The 20,993-nt window shown below is 39.8% G+C and overlaps 1 protein-coding gene across 1 annotated transcript in view; it reads right to left on the bottom strand.

Annotated features, from left to right (window-relative positions):
* The window catches only part of si:ch211-198c19.1 (uncharacterized protein LOC100151013 homolog), a 28,629-nt gene extending 13,290 nt beyond the window's left edge, over window positions 1–15,339 (bottom strand). The window contains exon 1 of the mRNA XM_058747254.1: window positions 15,331–15,339. The gene's annotated coding sequence lies outside the window, so the exon portion shown is untranslated. The remainder of the gene's footprint in view (window positions 1–15,330) is intronic.
* Window positions 15,340–20,993: the final 5,654 nt, after the last annotated feature.

The raw sequence follows: 20,993 nt of genomic DNA, 5'->3' as shown, positions 1-20,993 counted from the left end.
TGTATATTCAGTTGTTTGGTTTTTGTACTTTTCTCTTCTAGTGCTTTTCATCTACTGTAAGATGACTTTTCAGTAGCGTAATGAAAGTAAACTTTTCTTAAAGTTTATTGGTGAATTTTGCTGTATCTGCACAACTCTATTTATGCTGCATACTGTAACAGACATTGACTTGCAAGATGTTTCCTGTTTCCCAAAAGGAGGTTTTTGTAAAAGTGTTTTGAATTGATCTCACTAGTGTTGTCTAGTCAGGAAAATAGTCTGTGTATTTGACAGCTTTGTGTGTCATCTGAGGCCAAAGTTTAGATTCTGACAAAAGAGAATATGTTTTTGACTAAAATGTTTGACTTTGACCTGGATGTCTGAAGTTTGCACACATTGGTGTGTAGTTTTGAGTTCCCCTATCAAAAGCTACTCTCGATGCTGCGCTGAAAGCGCTATGGGAACATTCTTTGTTCGACCGGTTGTTGAAGCACGTGTGCAAACACGCCAAACTTGGCTTAAATAACCTCGGTTAGGTGACGTCACTCGATTACGAACACCTGGAGGTTATAAATAGATGTGACGCGGAAACATCCTCAGGTCTTTTGTCTTCAAGGACCGCATTGTTGTGTGCGTGTGTGTGTGAGAAAAAAGCACGATAAAAAAAAAAAAAAAAAAAAGAGAAAAAAAAGGCAAAGCAGGAAGCGAGTAGTTATAGATATAGATATTTATTTATATATATAAAGATAGCTGCTCACTATGGCAGATCAGCAGAGGAGATGTTTACCTCCTTGTCAGAGGCAGCTCTCTGACGATGATCTCCATGCTTTCTGCTTTGAGTGTTTGGGGGAAGAGCACGCGATCCTCGGGCTCGAGGGCGAGTGCGAGCACTGCGATCAAGGTGCTTCGCGCGCGGCTCGCCTTCTTTAAAAGCTCGTGGGGATCGCGTGCCGATCTGGCCGAGGCGCGTGAGACGGACTTGCCCCTTTCTCTCGCTCTCGCCAGATCATGAAGCTCGCGTCCGTTTCTCAAGCGGCGGCGCTTCTTCTGAACGGGCCGAGGAGACTTCATCTCTTGCTTCTGGGGAGGTGGAGAGTGCCACCTCAGAGCGCTCCTCTCGTGATGAGAAAGCATACGAGGAGTTACTCGAGGTGGTTACTCGGGCAGTCGATCGGTTACACCTAGACTGGCCGCAGGAGCAAGAGACCCCCAAGCGCTCAAAGTTAGACGACAGATATCTGTCGGGTGGTCGGGGGGAGGGGCCTCAGCGACGGTCTCTCCCCTTTTTCGGTGACCTCCATGACGAGTTAACTCGTTCATGGAACAAGCCATATTCGTCCCGTGTTTTTGTGCCATCGACGTCGATCTACTCGACTATCGTTGATGCAAAGGCAGGGGCTATGATGATGCCCCAGATCGAAGAGACGCTCGCGGGCTATCTCTCTCCTGGGACATCATCATCACTGAAGAAAGCAACTCTCCCCACCAAGCCATGCAGAGTAACATCTTCATTGGTGGGGAAAGCCTTTCAGGCAGCGGGTCAGGCTGGTACTGCTTTGCACACTATGGCGGTCTTGCAGGCATATCAGGCTGACCTGCTGAAAGACTTGAGCACTGGCGGGTCAATTGACGAGGAGGCGTTTTTAGAACTTCGCCGGGCCACAGATTTGTCTCTCCGTGCGACCAAGCAGACGGCCCGTGCCATCGGCCGTTCTATGGCTGCAATGGTTTCCACGGAGAGACATCTGTGGCTCAACCTCACGGGCATCAAGGACAAAGACCGCGCTTTTCTCCTTGATGCCCCCGTCTCGCCTTCCGGCCTATTTGGTGACGCCGTCAACACCGTCGCCACTAGGTTTCGGGAGGCGAAGCGCTATGAGAAAGTGTTTGTGAGGTTTCTTCCCCGCCGTGCTCAAGAGTCGGGACTGTCGGCCACCCAGTCCCGACCAGGTCCGGTTCTTCTGAGGCGAGAAGCCCAGAAGGAGAGTGTGGCGAGTCGTGCGCCCCCTCGTAGAGACTGGGGAGCGGCTCGCCGCACTTCTCAATCTGCCTCGAAGAGACCGGACCTGCGGAGCATCATCTCCGCCAAGAAGAAGTCCTGAGGCTGGTGCGCCCAGGACCGTGGGGGTGTGTCCCCCCAGGGAGGGGCGCGTACAATTCCAACAGAGAATAGAGGCTCCTTCCTGGCACCCTCAGGGGGCCGCTGTACAATCTCCGCCGCCACTGGCGTTTCGGGGACCAGCGGTCTCCAGCGAAATGTTAGGTGTTCGGTTTCCTCCTGCCACATTTCAGGATGCCAGACATCTAACATCCCCCCATCAAAGCGAAGTGTCAAAACTAGTGCCCCTTTCAGAGAAGCTGGCAGCGTGGAAGCTACTGCCAAATATCTCTCCGTGGGTAGAAAGGACTGTAGAGAGAGGCTACAGGGTTCAGTTTACGTATCGTCCTCCGCGTTTCAACGGCGTGGTCTCCACTTCCGTGAAACCGGAACGAGCGCATTTGTTGACACAGGAGTTGCAAACTCTGCTGGACAAAGGGCCATAGAACGTGTTCCCCTGCCAGACAGACAGTCAGGCTATTACAGCCGGTATTTTCTTGTTCCCAAGAAAGATGGGGGTTGCGTCCGATTTTAGATCTTCGGGTTGAACCGCTACCTCAGAACATACAAGTTCAAAATGCTGACAATCAAGATGATTGTTTCTTACATCCAATCAGAGGATTGGTTTGTGACTATCGATCTAAAGGACGCTTATTTTCATATAGAAATATTGCCACAACACAGGAAGTTCCTGAGGTTCGCTTTCGGGGGCGAAGCCTACCAGTATCGGGTTCTTCCGTTCGGCCTAGCCTTGTCACCTCAAGACTTACACCAAATGCATGGATGCAGCTCTGGCTCCTCTCGACTCCAGGGCATCCGCATTTTAAACTACATAGACGACTGGCTGATTCTGGCTCAGTCTCAGGAGCTAGCGCTCGACATCGGGATGTCGCCCTAGCTCATCTCGAATCTCTGGGGTTGAGACTCAACGCCAAGAAAAGCGTTCTCTCCTGCTCAGAGGACAACGTATTTGGGGTCGTATGGGATTCGATCACGATGCGGGCACATCTGTCTCCTGCACGCGTCGAATCCATTCTAAACGCCCTAAAGAACATCAAGCTAGGCCAGAAGATTACTGTTCATTACCTTCAGAGGGTTCTAGGTCTCATGGCAGCTGCATCCACGGTGATACCCTTGGGTCTCCTGCACATGAGATCGTTTCAGTTGTGGCTCAGAGCCAGGGATTTCATCCAAGGGCCAATCCCCAGAGGCAAATAAGGGTTACGCGCCAGGGCTTCGTACCCTTTCTATGTGGTTCAGACCCGGTTTCTGACTTTGGGTCCCACTCTAGGTCCGTGCTGTCGCCGCAAGATGCTAACGACAGACGCATCCCTCACGGGCTGGGAGCGGTCTTAGATGGCCGCCCAGCCCAAGGGATCTGGAGAGGTCATCTTCTCGAATGGCACATCAATTGCCTCGAAATGAAGGCTGTATTTCTGGCCCTGAAATACTTCCTCCAGCAGTTAAGAGGCTACCATGTCCTAGTGCGGGTGGACAACACGGCGGTAGTCTCTTACATAAATCGTCAGGGTGGACTGCGGTCGCGCGCTTGAACGAGCTAGCGCACCAGGTTCTGCTTTGGGCACAGGAAAAGTTCCTGTCCCTCAGGGCGATTTACATCCCCGGACATATGAATGTGGGAGCAGACTTGCTGTCCAGACAAGCTGTGACACACGGGGAATGGAAACTCCACCCCGAAGTAGTCAGTCAAATCTGGGAAAGGTTTTACGAAGCAGAGGTGGACCTCTTTGCTTCACAGGAGACAGCACAATGTCCCCTCTACTTCTCTCTGACTCATCCAGCTCCCCTGGGTCAGGAAGCGATGGCCCATGTGTGGCCCAGACTGCGTCTTTACGCATTTCCCCCGGTCGCTCTGCTCCCAGGAGTCCTGGCCAAGGTCCGTCAAGAGGGGTCTCGCCTCTTACTGATAGCGCCCCGTTGGCCGACCAGGATATGGTTCTCAGATCTAATATGTCTCCTCGACGGCTCGCCGTTGGCGATTCCGGTGAGGAGGGACCTTCTCTCTCAGGCACAGGGGACAATATTTCATCCCCGTCCCGAGCTCTGGAACCTTCATGTCTGGCCCCTGAGGGGGACCAACTGAGACATGCTGGCCTTCCAGCCGATGTAATAGAGACTATTCTGAGCGCTAGGGCTCCCTCCACTAGAAGAACTTATGCCAGTAAATGGCACGTTTTCGAAAGTTGGTGTCGACACACCATGCAGACCCAGCTCACTGCCAGATTGTTTCAGTACTGGAGTTTCTGCAAGAGAAACTGTCCTCAGGAACATGTCCTAATACTCTCAGAACTTACGTGGCCGCCATCTCGGCTTGCCATGCTCTGATTGATGGGGTTTCGTGGGAAACACCCTCTAGTTGCCCGCTTCATTCGAGGAGCTAAGCGGTTGAGGCCGCCCACTAGAGCGACAGTTCCTTCATGGGACCTAGCTATAGTGCTTGAGGGCTTAGTGGACACCCTTCGAACCACTAGAGTCAGCGCCTGTCAGGCTTCTGACCCTAAAGATGGTTTTTCTAACAGCTATTACTTCTCTGAAGAGAATTGGGGATTTGCAGGCTCTGTCAGTCTCGTCATCCTGCCTAGATTTTGCCCCTGGGCTGGTCAAAGCTATTTTGCATCCTCACCCTAGTTATCTTCCGAAGGTTCCATTCTCGACCATAAATCCGGTCGTTCTCGAAGCCTTCTGCCCTCCGCCGTTCACGACACCGGAGCAGGAGAAACTTCACTTACTTTGTCCAGTACGTGCTCTCCAGATTTACGTCCACCGCACTAGCCAGTGGCGTAAGTCGGAGCAGCTTTTCGTATGTTTTGGAGGCCGCAACCGGGGGGCGGCTGCCACTCGACAGACTATGTCACATTGGGTGAGGGATGCTATTGCCCTAGCCTATGAGGCGCGTGGTCAAGCTTCGCCTCTAGGTGTAAGGGCCCATTCAACCAGGGGGATTGCATCTTCCATGGCTTTGGCAAGAGGTGTCCCCTTGCAGCAAGTTTGTGATGCGGCAGGTTGGTCCTCTCCGCACACATTTGTTAGATTCTATAGTTTGGATGTTCATGTTACTCCGGGCTCGCATGTCCTTGAGTCGACATCCCAGAGTCATGTCTGAGACCTCTTTCATGTTTGTGCGCACACGCTACACAACATTGGGGGTCCAGACACTTCCAGTGCGGCGGCGTTGGTATTCTCGTTCCCATAGCGCTTTCAGCGCAGCATCGAGAGTAGCTTTTGATAGGGGAACGTCCCGGGTTACTTGACTGTAACCCTGTTCCCCGAAAAAGCGGAACGAGATGCTGCGCCTCAATGCCGCACTGTAAGCGTGACTGGACGTCCTTTCAGACAAAATTTTGACCTGAGGATGTTTCCGCGTCACATCTATTTATAACCTCCAGGTGTTCGTAATCGAGTGACGTCACCTAACCGAGGTTATTTAAGCCAAGTTTGGCGTGTTTGCACACGTGCTTCAACAACCGGTCGAACAAAGAATGTTCCCATAGCGCTTTCAGCGCAGCATCTCGTTCCCGCTTTTTCGGGGAACAGGGTTACAGTCAAGTAACCCGGGACGATTGTGTTTATAGTTGTGAGAAAATGGTGAATTGTTTCATGAATTGTGTGTTAGCAATCGAGAAAAACTGTAGATAGTTGCCAAGAATGAACACATTCAACACTTAAAAATGTAAAATTGGTTTCAGTTGAAGGTAAACTGAAGACTAAATTACAAAAAAACTATGGATTTTTATATTGCCTATTACATGCAGGTAGAACTGAAACATGACAAGTAATGCAGTTTTTGTAAAGCCATCAACTGTTAGTATTTTGACAGTCACTGTGGTATGATTGACTATGTTTCTGTTGGATAGAAACTAGTGCTAATGTTTTGACCGAATGACTCAATTTTGAATCAGGTTTGGCGTGTTTTGATAGAGTTAGTATAAGTAGAAAAAGTTATTCAGCATTTTGAAGCGTAGAGTTTGTATTTATTTATTTATTGCTGTACAGTAACTGAAAGGATATTCCAATGTGTGTTTACTGTATATTCAGTTGTTTGGTTTTTGTACTTTTCTCTTCTAGTGCTTTTCATCTACTGTAAGATGACTTTTCAGTAGCGTAATGAAAGTAAACTTTTCTTAAAGTTTATTGGTGAATTTTGCTGTATCTGCACAACTCTATTTATGCTGCATACTGTAACAGACATTGACTTGCAAGATGTTTCCTGTTTCCCAAAAGGAGGTTTTTGTAAAAGTGTTTTGAATTGATCTCACTAGTGTTGTCTAGTCAGGAAAATAGTCTGTGTATTTGACAGCTTTGTGTGTCATCTGAGGCCAAAGTTTAGATTCTGACAAAAGAGAATATGTTTTTGACTAAAATGTTTGACTTTGACCTGGATGTCTGAAGTTTGCACACATTGGTGTGTAGTTTTGAGATTGTGTTTATAGTTGTGAGAAAATGGTGAATTGTTTCATGAATTGTGTGTTAGCAATCGAGAAAAACTGTAGATAGTTGCCAAGAATGAACACATTCAACACTTAAAAATGTAAAATTGGTTTCAGTTGAAGGTAAACTGAAGACTAAATTACAAAAAAACTATGGATTTTTATATTGCCTATTACATGCAGGTAGAACTGAAACATGACAAGTAATGCAGTTTTTGTAAAGCCATCAACTGTTAGTATTTTGACAGTCACTGTGGTATGATTGACTATGTTTCTGTTGGATAGAAACTAGTGCTAATGTTTTGACCGAATGACTCAATTTTGAATCAGGTTTGGCGTGTTTTGATAGAGTTAGTATAAGTAGAAAAAGTTATTCAGCATTTTGAAGCGTAGAGTTTGTATTTATTTAACAAAATGTGGTTTTGGCCAGAAAATTAACTATAATTTGGCTAATTGTGTGATGTAGGTGTGTTGCTGTGTTAAGAGTTTAGAAAAAGTACTTTAAGTATTGGTAAACGCTTGTTAGCAATTGAAAAAAACTGTAAATTAAAAGAGTCTATTTTAAAATTTTTCAAATATTTTCCCAAAGGCAAGGACAGCAGCAGATGAAAGGGAGATGAGTTTAGTCCTTTTCGCCCAATGAAATCCAGCCCAACAATCCCATCAAAACTAAACGTCCTCATCCATTGCCTGCTCTTTCAACACATTCCACGCACTTTTTAAAATTACATTAAGCAAAAGCTTTCTGAACAAAGTCTGAATTTACTGTCCAAAATGAGAAACACATTGATTTGTTCCTGTCGCTGAGCCTGGGCTTTGAATTTATTTTTAGAGAGAAGAAAAGAAATGATGGTGGGGGGGAAATATGAAAGTGCATGAACAAGCGACAAGATAATAAATTGTGTCTATCAGGGGGCTGAGACCACAGATGAGGGCTTCTATCTTCTGATTCAAGGTTAAATGAAGATAAGGAAAGAAAATGCGTGAAATGTGAAGAAGGAGGGGGGAGATGGTCTTTTGGCGCTAGGAAAACCTATCTGGCCCATTGAACATTTGAACTTCATCTTTATATCTCGCTTCTGGACCATCAATTACTGTTTGGACTCTGACGTCCCCTGACCTCTGGGCAGAAGTGACCTTAAGTTTAAAATGAAAGTTTCAGCGAGAACCAAGCATGGTTAAGATTGGATTAATAAAAAAAAATGAAGCAAAGCAATGGGTGAGGAAATAAACGTGTAGCGTAGTGTAAGACTGTAATGAAACATCAACCCTGGAGCTGAGAAACAGATCAGTTCTGGTTTCTAGGACCAGTACTAGACTGTTTATTATGTGCTAACTTTGTTCTCATCTCCCAGTCATGGCAAATTTTGGGCATTGGAGATCTGTGGGGGAGATTATGTGAATCCCTGCAAATAAACAATGCAGAAACTGTTGTTGGTTTTAAAAGCGCAATATGCAAATATCAGAAGTTTATTATCTGCCATTACGACTAGATGTTACATTCAATCTGCTTACCTGACTTTATTCAAAAGCAGAGAGCAAGTCATAAATTAAGAATGGGATAATGTCATTTTCATCATTATTTTTCATGCAGAATGTGGCATTTTATAGTATGAAACTAGGAATAAAAAGTCTTAGTAATATTATACTGTAATAATAAAATTCCAACAGAGCAGAAATAATCAAATACTTCATAAAGAGAACAATAGCTGAAACATTTTAAGTGATACAGCACACAACCCTGTTGCTAGACCTCATGCTTTGGCACATGAGGACACTAATTTTTTTTATTTTATTATTATCTTTATTTTTTTGTATTTGTGCTTGAAGAATGAAAAGCAAAAATGAAATGCCTGATGAATGAAAAGTGCTTCTCACCACTCTGAACGTCTCCAGTGTATTGTAGAAGTTCGCACGAAATCAATTTGGCCAATGTTCCAAGCTGGTTTAAGGTGAGGAGTAGGAGAGCGGAGTTTGAACAGTGGGTGATGAACAATGTATGTGGGCTAAATTTCAGATCAAGTCTGTTTATCAGGGCAACATAATGTACCATGAATTCCACCTTCACTTTCTGGCTCTTAGATAACGTTTTATTCAATTTAGTTGTGCTTCTTTCTTTTGATTAAAAGCTACTCAGCACAGTTTGACTTGTGGAGAACGGCTCTCCTTCTCTTAATGTCTATAAAGTTTGATTTGTCTCGCATCCTCCTGTAGAATTAGGAGCAATGTACCCTGTGGCTAGGCAAATTGCCTGTCTGTAGACTTCATTATGGATAGTTTAACCTCACATGACAGGATATCTCTCAGAGGTAATATAGCAAAATTAAAATCAACTTTAGTAGATGTCAACAAACTGTGAATGCAAGCTGTCTCTGAGAAAATACATTTAACAGCACTTTGTGGAGGTGTCTGATAAAGTTGAAGACATATGGTAAAGATGGGCTGAAACTATTTGTACCTTTCCAGCAAAACTACACTGTTTATTATGCTAACTTTGTTCTCATCTCCCAGTCATGGCAAATTTTGGGCATTGGAGATCTGTGGGGAGATTATGTGAATCCCTGCAAATAAACAATGCAGAAACTGTTGTTGGTTTTAAAAGCGCAATATGCAAATATCAGAAGTTTATTATCTGCCATTACGACTAGATGTTACATTCAATCTGCTTACCTGACTTTATTCAAAAGCAGAGAGCAAGTCATAAATTAAGAATGGGATAATGTCATTTTCATCATTATTTTTCATGCAGAATGTGGCATTTTATAGTATGAAACTAGGAATAAAAAGTCTTAGTAATATTATACTGTAATAATAAAATTCCAACAGAGCAGAAATAATCAAATACTTCATAAAGAGAACAATAGCTGAAACATTTTAAGTGATACAGCACACAACCCTGTTGCTAGACCTCATGCTTTGGCACATGAGGACACTAATTTTTTTTATTTTATTATTATCTTTATTTTTTTGTATTTGTGCTTGAAGAATGAAAAGCAAAAATGAAATGCCTGATGAATGAAAAGTGCTTCTCACCACTCTGAACGTCTCCAGTGTATTGTAGAAGTTCGCACGAAATCAATTTGGCCAATGTTCCAAGCTGGTTTAAGGTGAGGAGTAGGAGAGCGGAGTTTGAACAGTGGGTGATGAACAATGTATGTGGGCTAAATTTCAGATCAAGTCTGTTTATCAGGGCAACATAATGTACCATGAATTCCACCTTCACTTTCTGGCTCTTAGATAACGTTTTATTCAATTTAGTTGTGCTTCTTTCTTTTGATTAAAAGCTACTCAGCACAGTTTGACTTGTGGAGAACGGCTCTCCTTCTCTTAATGTCTATAAAGTTTGATTTGTCTCGCATCCTCCTGTAGAATTAGGAGCAATGTACCCTGTGGCTAGGCAAATTGCCTGTCTGTAGACTTCATTATGGATAGTTTAACCTCACATGACAGGATATCTCTCAGAGGTAATATAGCAAAATTAAAATCAACTTTAGTAGATGTCAACAAACTGTGAATGCAAGCTGTCTCTGAGAAAATACATTTAACAGCACTTTGTGGAGGTGTCTGATAAAGTTGAAGACATATGGTAAAGATGGGCTGAAACTATTTGTACCTTTCCAGCAAAACTACACTATGACTTTTCTGTTCTACAGTTCTGTCTAATAAATTACTCGAAGGGATTGGTATATGAAAAAGTATTATAGCATTTACTTTTCTAATATTAGTAATGGAAAGGCAAATGCTATAATACTTTCTCATCTACTGTCAGCATTCAAGAAATACGCATTTATATTATTTAAACAAGTCTTTACATTTTTAACAAACATTTAATTTCACAAACCTTGCAGACTTCTAAAGTGTGCATCAGTTGACCACTACATATTGTTTTATTGAATGACTGATTGCTTATATGAAGCTATTTAATACATATGCACAACGGAGTTTTGTTGTACAAATTAATAATGGCATTGCCTGGAAAAACTCTGATTCTGATGAGATTAAGCAAATATTTATGCTTGACAGTGTATTGTAAGGGGAAAATGATTTTGAGTGGATTTCGATTCATGCGAAGCAAAATTTCACATGCTAATTCTGGTCCCTGCTGTGTAAAGGAAACGAGAGCACACAAAGTCAAAGACATGAAGGAAAGTAGCGATTTTCCTTCTGCAAAGTCGCAGTATAATAATTAGTGGAAAGAATTAACGGGTGCAGCTATAGATGAGAAACATTCACATTTATCGTGAGGCACACCTGGTAAAATGAAACATGTTATTAAAGCTTCAATGGAATGAATGAGTAGCGGAGAAAAGTGTTTGGGAAGAATAGACTCAGTGAAAGGGTTCAGATATAAGTGGCTCTGGATTTATTCCAACTCAAGGACCACAATGATAAATTCAAATAGTTGATTATTTTTAAGAAGTTAAATTAAACTAGGAATGTTCTTGCTGTGAAGTTAACAAGGCCAGGTGTTTGCAGGCTGACTTGTGGGACAGAGAAAAATACAATTGAAACAATGCAGTGAATGGAACTGGAGTTTGGTGGGTGTTTATGCTTGAACCTTTTTAACAGTCTGTGGTGCCCTCAATCAGAGAGGTATCCGCAGCTCATAAAGAGTGAGAATTGGCATCATGTGAGCCTGGCGCAGGTGTGCCTGTCAAACTCTCATGCTAACCTGCCGTCATTAGAGAGCACAGACTTCCAGAGCAGACAGTCTCAGCAGCTTCATCTGAGGGACTCAACAAACCCACACAACAGCAGGCAAATAATCGACTTCTGCTTAAGGGACAAAATATCACAGACTCTGTCTGTCTGTCTTTCATTCTATCATCTATCTACAGTATCTATCTATCTATCTATCTGTCTATCTGTCTGTATATTTCTATCTAGCTATCTATACAGGTGCATCTCAATATATTAGAATGTCGTGGAAAAGTTCGTTTATTTCAGTAATTCAACTCAAATTGTGAAACTCGTGTATTAAATAAATTCAATGCACACAGACTGAAGTAATTTAAGTCTTTGGTTCTTTTAATTGTGATGATTTTGGCTCACATTTAACAAAAACCCACCAATTCACTCTCAACAAATTAGAATATGGTGACATGCCAATCAGCTAATCAACTCAAAACACCTGCAAAGGCTTCCTGAGCCTTCAAAATTATCTCTCAGTTTGGTTCACTAGGCTACACAATCATGGGGAAGACTGCTTATCTGACAGTTGTCCAGAAGACAATCATTGACACCCTTCACAAGGAGGGTAAGCCACAAACATTCATTGCCAAAGAAGCTGGCTGTTCACAGAGTGCTGTATCCAAGCATGTTAACAGAAAGTTGAGTGGAAGGAAAAAGTGTGGAAGAAAAAGATGCACAACCAACCGAGAGAACCGCAGCCTTATGAGGATTGTCAAGCAAAATCGATTCAAGAATATGGGTGAACTTCACAAGGAATGGACTGAGCTATCTATATATGTCTATCTGTCTGTCTGTCTGTCTGTCTAGCTATCTATATCTGTCTATCTAGCTATCTATATATGTCTATCTGTCTGTCTGTCTGTCTGTCTATCTGGGCTATACAACCTTCAAACTTTACGACTTTTTAAGCCAATTTGAATGTTCTTTTCTTTTTTCTTAATGTTATGAAGATTAGGGAGCAACTGAAGTGTGAAAGTTTATTATGTAAGACACATTATTGCCCTAGATGACATGCTTTCATTAACAGCTCTTCTTGGTTTCTTATTGATCTTTGTCTTACATACTTCCTATTAAAACAAAGCCCGCAGGCAGCATGTGAGCATGTGAGTGCAGGAAGTTGATCTGTTGTTATTGGTGTGTGTTTATGTCACAGTGCTTTGACAGTGAAGGCCCTATGCTTCACAAGTTTTCTTGTATTGTATCAGCTGCCTTGTGGGTCCGTGTAATAAACTTAAACTGTGTATTTGATAGATCACAACGTCAAACAGGAGTTTTTGATGAGCAGTGTCTGAAGCAGTTTCACAGTCTAACTTTGTTAAATAGAGAGACTGATTGAGATGGGCAATAAAAACTCTTCCTCATCGTATGTATTATACAAGTACACATGAACTTTGAGGACAAGAACCAGAACAAAATCTCCAAGGGTTTATCGATCCATCCATGACAGACAATCAAGACAGATATAATTCCCTATGTATTTAGTGATATACTGAAACACCATTAAGCAGTTTTAAGATGTGATGAGCCAACAGCAACTGTCAGCATTAGTTTCTGAAATTGCCTTTTCAGACTTATCACTTGATGCAATCGATGAGCTGAATAAGAGGAGATTAATTGGCTTTTCTACGCACTAAGAAACTTAAGTAACCTCACTTATTCACAGTCATCACAGCAGGCTGTTGAATACAGGCAGCAACGGCTATTATAAATATGTTTGGGCTGAAAGTGGACCACCGGGATGCACCACTTATCGGTCACAATTAGGAGAGAATAGAAATCTAAGCTCATTCAGTCTGTTTCCCCCCATTTCACATTGTTATTTTTCTTTGATTTTAAATTCTTTGTCTAAATCCATAAACTTTATTTTTTTAAATAAAAAAATAAAATTATAACATTTCTAATAATAGTAATTATAATAAAATATAATGATATAATGTACAAATATAATTTAATAATAATATTTAAAATATTAAGATTAAAATTTGATCTTTTTCATGTGGTCTCAAACGTTTAGATCCACTGTATGTAGATATAGATGGGCGCATAGTGCGAGACTGTGCTTTGATACTCATTTATAAAGAGAAGCTTCATTTAATCAACTTTCACAAGCTATAAGGTCCACATTTCAACTATGGCAAATTTCTCCTCATGGCTGATTCCCCTCCGTGCACGGCATATAATTTGAATAAAACTTCCATCTGAGCTCTCCATGAAGGCCATCATCAGTTTGAATACAGGCAGGATGCGGTGATGTCACAGTAATGATAGATTTGCTCTGTTTCTATGGCGCTCTGGAGAGGGAAGGAAGCTGTTTGTGTCTCAGGCCTTGGCCGTTCTCTCGGATTGTCATTTGCAGTCATGCCGATCTGCTTATTAATAAGGAAAGGAGCGCACTTAACAAGTTCAATCAGTGCACCTGGGTGGAGTTGAATGGTTGTAAGTAGAGGGTCAAGTATCTTTAAAAGACCTCTGATTCATCTGGTAATTATTTAATCTCCTTCCTCATACATCTCTGACATCTCAAAAACTCTAAGAAATATTACCTAGCATTACAGTAAAATTAATCCACAGCCCGGGCCACTTATCGAGTAGGTTGTGCAGGGTCACAAATGTGCGGTAATGGGAGCAGAGACAAACTAAATTTCTTATTGCTTTTAAATACAACATGGTAAAAGACCTTTCAATTTATTTATTTTTTTTCTTCTAAAACTCACTTGGGCTTGGCGACATGTCCAAAAATATTGTCACAATATTTTCCCCGTGACATACAATATCACAATATCCGTTAACCATTAATGGGGAAGGAAATGCTTTTTGGTTTTTAGACCTTGAGAATGAATGAATGTAAACATAACAGGGCACCATGAAATCCATTTTATTTTCCTCAAAATCCTGTGTTTTCTGTTTTGTTTTTTTCTTCAGGATTCTGTGTTTTATCTTTGACATGTTGATGATCTGACAAATTTATCATCAAAAATGAAATTAATTCATTTAATTTTAACGATTTATTGAAATTAGATATGAAAAAATAAAATATAACAATTAATTTACCACAAAACATTTAATTTAATTTTTTTGTTAAATAAGATAAATTAAAACATGGATGAAAAAATATCTTGGTTGTATGATTTTTTTAAATTAAAACACTATTATAACAATAATGTTACTTTGAGAAGTACATTCTGTCATAATTTCTTCAAGTTAAACCAAACTTTTATGTTCTCATATTGAGACGGCACTGAAAAACTGTGAGCATGAGATTGTGTAGATGAAACTACGCCACTCATTCACACAGAGACATGCAGAACGTGCAGACTTATTGGCTGTTGTCAAATTTAGATTAGGATATTAAATTCATCCATATTGAGTAAAACTGTCCAGATCTTATCATTGCTATTGACATAAATTTGACCACAATCTTGAAATGATATTGTTTATTGCATAGCCCTACGTAGCACTTCTCTATACACTTATTTGTCAAAAATGTTGCAGATTTATATAATTGTATTTGTAATTACCTTATAAAGGAGGTAGTGGTGGGGCTGTGGGCAGGGGCGTAAATTTCATCTGACAGTAGGGGGGGACAATAAACGTAAAATTTCTCAAGAGCAATTTTTGAAGGGGACACAAATAATACAGCCAAAATTGTACTTGTAAGGATAGATATGTGTACACAGCATGTGTACATAGCATGGAGACCGTGTTTAAATATGAGTTCATGGTTCACCACGCGGTCATATTATAATTATTATTTTGCGTCATCCATAGTATTTTAGGTTTCGTCTGAAACCTAGTATGTCTCTTTCGCATTAATTCAACCGCATTAAACCCACTGATCCGCCACTTAACATCATATTGAACAAAACCCAACATGTAGGTCTACAATATTAGCCTAATATCAGTTCACACACAGGCTTATCACCGTGTTAGTTGTAATGGGTGACAAGCTACGTTATTAAGCTTGTTAACCTTATAATCGCTCATAGAAAATACATCAGATGTCATAATTTTTTTGTCATGACTAATTTATTAATGATCCAGCATGTATTAAAGAGAAAGAATCATTTCATCCGATGTTTAAAGAGAATAAAATAGCCTTGACAGCCTACTTACACATAACTAACTTGCTCTCTCTCACCGGACTCGTGTGTGTGTGTATCGGTAAAGAAGGAAAGCAGGCAGTGGACCAAACCACTGTGAGGAAAGGGAGGGGGGAATCAAAACATTTCTGAACTTAAAATGTTTTTTTTTTTTTTTTTTTTTTTTTTGCGTTTATTTTGTTTTACTAATCACACAATTATTTTAAGTATATGTCCATTATATTATTTTCAATACACAGAGTCGCTTGTAATGATATTTTTAGGGGGGACAAGCCTCAGAGGGGGAGGGGTCAATTTCTGTGGTCCTAAACAATAAAAAAATAACTGTCATTGTTTGTCATGGAAAAAAACCCTCTTTTTATTGTGCTTTATGACAGATAGGAGGCACAAATGTTGTGTAAGTCTCTGTTGCTCCACACATGCTGACAGGATAAAACTTTGGGATTTTGAATTTTGTCATGTTGACTATCGGGACTTTCAATGCTTTCAGCGACTGAATAGAAAAAGAGGGTCTGTTTGACGAACTGTTTGATAGATTCACAAGAGTAATAGCAAAATGTTTTCTTTTACAGATGCTGTTCTCTGTGGAGACTTATTGTTTATCATTCGTTTGTGTGTAATAAGCTGTTGCTCAACCCTCCTGTTAATGGTTTTATTGGCACTTTGTTTCTGTTTTTATCCTGATCTACCTGCCACGGGAATGCCATCAGCTTCAGTTTGGTAAGAAGCATCTGTCAAGAGAATAAATGCAAATAAATATGAATATTCACCAGTAGGGAGTGTCTCATTAGAAGACCCTGCTGTCTGTCAGTGTAACTGATTCCCAGATTACTCGGTGTGATGGTTGGGAGCTTCGTCTTTCATTCTAAACTCTTTTAAGGACTAATCATTTTCGTTTTTAATTTAGATTTGGGGCGAGTGTAGTCATCAATCACAGCAGCCTCCTCGTTCTCAGAGCCACTTTCAGCTTTTGAGGAAAGACACAAGATATTCACAGCTGACTGGCCAAGCCAAATATGCACTGTCTCAACTGACAATGACAAATGCAGACGATACAGAACTAGTCCTGATCAAAGCCATCACAGCATTTGGAAGTGACAAAAAAGATGCAGTAGTTTCACTGGGTAGGAATCTCTTACCTGACCAAGGGTTATTATAGTTAACTAAATCTAGAACTATATAGACATTTTAAAAAGAGACCAATACAAATGACAAAAATATTATAATTTACATATGATTTATTCACAAATTACTTAAACTTTAACTAAAATTAAAATGCAAAAATAAAACTTAATGATACTAAAATAACTGACCTGACCTGAACCTGAAAAGATTACAAACAAACTATTGGTTATTGGATTCATGTTGTTTTTTAATATACATTTTCAGATTTGAAACTGGTTAAGGCTTTGTTGTTTTATTATTGTTTTGTTTTTATATTATTGTTTTTATATTAATGTAATATATTGTTATTTGTCACCCATTATGACAAATAACAGGATGTTATTATTAGATTATTAGGATATTATTAGATTATTCTAAAATATATTTATTTATATATTTTGAATGGCAAATTTCTCAGGTCAGGTCTCAGATACTGTAAGGTGTTGTTGTTGTAGATTTAGATGAATCATACAGCATTCTTCAGAACATCAAATTATTATAAAGAAATATAAAATGATAATTTGACTGTTTATATTTGATCTCTGTTCCTCTCACACATTTTTCTCTCAATAATACTGATTTACATTATGGTAAACACTTTATATTAAAAGATGTAAATATACCTTGACTTCGGTTGTATTACTGTAAGTACATAGGCCAACAATATTTTCACATGTTCATGACTTTTACAAGCTTGTTTGCACCTTTGAGATGATCTGGGTTAAACGCCAAATCTTACGGTGGGTTAAGTGCTGCCTAGTGCCGCTCATCCATGTAAATAAGCAAAATGCGTACTTAATATGTAAAAGAGTTAGACCTTCCTGGGCAATGTTGCTTGATCTCATTTGCCTCAGAGAGAGCAAATTAAATGACAAGCCTGTTTTAATCCTGAAATAACCTCTCTAATCCTCCTTCAGTGGTCCACTGAATCCAGCCAACAAATCTCCTTGAAATCAAATCAAAGCGGTCTCAGTAGGGACCTCAGGGGCACTGCTATGCCGTGCTCATTTGATAGGCAATTAGGTAACATAATGTTATGATTGTAAGGTTGTGAAAAATAATACCCGTGTGTTAGGTGTGTGAGCTAAGACTTAAGATGCAATCTTACACCATTGTATTTCACTGCCGAAACTGGCCTTTTAAAATTACTCCTGTTGACAGTATGATTTGTTTTCCTGCTCCCCTCCCCCATTATGAGTAACTTAGAAGCTTGAAGGAACGTCAACATCTATTTGCAAAATGACACCTTAGACATCACGATCGGACTGACATGAGTGTAAAGAGCCTGAGACCAAATGAAGAAAAATGGCAAAGACTTTAAAAGAGGGGGAGAGAGAGGAATGAGAATGGCACTGCGGGGGAGTGAAGGCATCGGAGAGACCGTGGGGATGTCAAAATGCTCTTATTTGTAGTATCAGATGTGAATAATAGTTGGAGGCTGACATGAATCAAGAGAAATGTGTGTGTATATTTGTGTGTAAGACACCAAAAGTAATAGTGACAGAGAGAGAGAGAGAACACACCTGCTGGTTGAAGAACAGTTTTACAAATAATGTTGAAATTCACTGTAATAATGATAGTAATAATTTTCTTATTTGTCTTACTTTTAAACATTTAGTTGTTCTTATTAAATCTGTTAAAGAACAGTTAAAGAAATACTTCACCTAAAAAATACACCTAAAACATTCTCAGGCCATCTAAGATATAGATGACTTTATTTTGTCTTCATTTGGACATATTTGGAGAAATTTAGCATGACACGCTCACCAATGGATCCTCTGCAGTGAATGGGTGCCGTCAGAAAGAGAGTTCAAACAGCTGATAAACATACACAATAATCACTATAATCCCATACAATAATTAATGTCTTGTGAAGTGAAAAAGCTTATAACTGTTGCTTCCAGCTAAAATTTAAATGATGAGAAATGGAGGCGGAAAGTCCAATGAGATCATGTGTTGATGTGTTTCCTTTGTACTGCATATGCCTCTGAGTGCAAGATGTATCATCAATGTTTTTGCTCTGTTTTCCCAGAGGCAGAAGACTGTACATTTTAAATCTGTATTTTGTCTGTATAAAGTGATATTTGTCAGCTTTGACAACATTTGAAAACACTAACATATGCCGTTGACTAAGATGACCTCTAAGCTAGTAGACGTACTAAAAAGTAAAATTTAGTTTTATGATGTCTGATTATTATTACTATTTGTTCCACCCAATTATATGAGGCGCCACGTAGGATTTAAATCAAACTTCGCTTATCAATACATACATAAAACACGTGCATATACACCTATAAATTACTCGCATATACATGTATACTATTGGATGTTCAAAATATATATATGAAATACACGTGCACACTAATATGAAATCCATACCAATACATATTATGTTAGTAATGAATGCATATACACTTGTGAATAACTTGCGTATACATATAAACTTGACGCATGCATATATACCCACAACAACACACGCACATACATATAAACTCGCTGCATGCACACACACCTATACATACTCGCATATACATATAAACTTGATCCATGCATATACACCTATAAACACTCGCACATACATATAAACTCAATGCGCGCACACACCCATAAAACACTCGCGCAAACATACAAAATAAAATTCACAAACGTATACAATTCCGATAAGAAAGACGCATGCTTTAGTTGTGTATATACGTATATGCAAGTGATTTTATATGTGGATGTGCATGAACTTTTCAGTGCAAACGGAAGGCATTTCAGTGTAAACGGAAGGCATTTCAGTGTAAAAGGAAGCAGCGGCACTTCCGGTGGCATCTCCAGATGCCGGGACATTTGAAAGTGCTTAACATGGCTTAATGCATGTTTTTAAAAGACCAAACTCAATAAACACATTATTAATAAAGCATACGATGTATAGACAAGCAGATGAGTCCAGAATAAGAACGTAACGCGTTTAATTACGCGTAAAGCCTTTTCCTCCCATAATACGCTTAACCTGGCTTAATGCCTTAACACAGTGTTTTTAAAATGCCAAACTCAGTAAACACATTATTAAAATCAAACTATGTACAGTATAGTATGATTTATTAATAATGGGTGTATTGAGTTTGGCGGTTTTGGAAAAAAATAATAATATCATGAAAAAATGACATGAAAAAATATTTAAATCTTAAAAATTTGATTTAAATCCTACGTGGCGCCTCATAATATGATGTTAGAGCTCAAAATGTATTACCTTTCTTAATTTTTTTTTAGTATTTATACATTTAAGTACTCAAAAACCATATAAAAATCATGCAGTGAAACACAATGTTATAATGGGACATATTGAAGGGCCTTTTTTAAAATATTTATTAGGCTTTAGTTTTTATGTGGAGCCCCACACAACATGCAAATAAATAAATAAATAAGACATCACGGCCATGAATTAAAAATTTGTTCCCACAGCTTGTTCCCTTGTTATAGTTCAGTTGTGGCCTCATTGTGCTAATTCTTTCCCTCATTTTAGTTAAACTGTGGCCACAGCTGAATCAAGGTAACAAATTAATAAAACAAGGTCATGAATTAAGTTGGCTACAATGTATAGATTTTTTATTTTCTATGTACTTCATAGTCGTGAGCTATAATTTGATACATGCTAGTCAGTTGAGGGTGGTTTCATAGGGAGGGACATTGTCATTTGTTGAAAGCATTTGATTTGACAAAAAACTGTGTAGTGCAGGATGAGTCATCAATATTTTGGTCTGTGTTTACTGGATAAGAGAGACATTTGTATATACAGTATTTGCTTAAAAATAAATGGTCAACAGTACACTAGCATATAAATTACCTCAAAACTAACACTCATGAACAAAACGGCATAAAACACTGACATAACATTCACTGAATTAAAAAAATTCTGAGAGCTACCTAGCAAATATATGCAAATGTATTCTGCCTACACTGTGAGAACGTAACAGACTCTCCACGGAGATCGTCTAGATTGCGGAGAGGTCATGATGAACACCGCCACGCGTGAAATAAACAAAGACCGGATCAGCTCGAAATGATTTTTTTTTTCTCGTGCCACTGCCCTTCTGTTCATAACCGTTCAGCTCGTCTGCATGTACTGATATTTTCATGCTTGTGAATTCTGCAGTATCCCAGAGCCTCCAGCAGCTTGTCTAACTCCTCTGAAGTGTGAACAACCGCTTTTGAAAGATGAGGCATGAATTTCCGCCATGGAAAGGGCCACAGACCGCTGGATTATGATTGCTGTGGGCTTGCTTTACCACACTTTGTTACTGCAAAAACAAACTCAGAGGCCTTCAGCAAGAAGAAAGAGAGAAGAAAACACTCACAAACCAAGTGCTCCGAGGGGAGACCTGCATAAGACCTGTGCTTTTACTTCACACATTTTTGAAAAGGCTAAATAAGAGCAAATCCCAGCATATTTATATTTATATTATTTCAGTAATTAACCAAAATTCGATCTGAACTTGACAGCCAGTGAGAACTATGCATTTTCATTGA

This window comes from Onychostoma macrolepis, chromosome 16 (genome assembly GCF_012432095.1).
Source record: "Onychostoma macrolepis isolate SWU-2019 chromosome 16, ASM1243209v1, whole genome shotgun sequence".
Lineage (NCBI taxonomy): Eukaryota > Metazoa > Chordata > Actinopteri > Cypriniformes > Cyprinidae > Onychostoma > Onychostoma macrolepis.
Note: the sequence above shows the minus strand (reverse complement) of the source record. Positions and strands in the feature narration are given on the sequence as shown.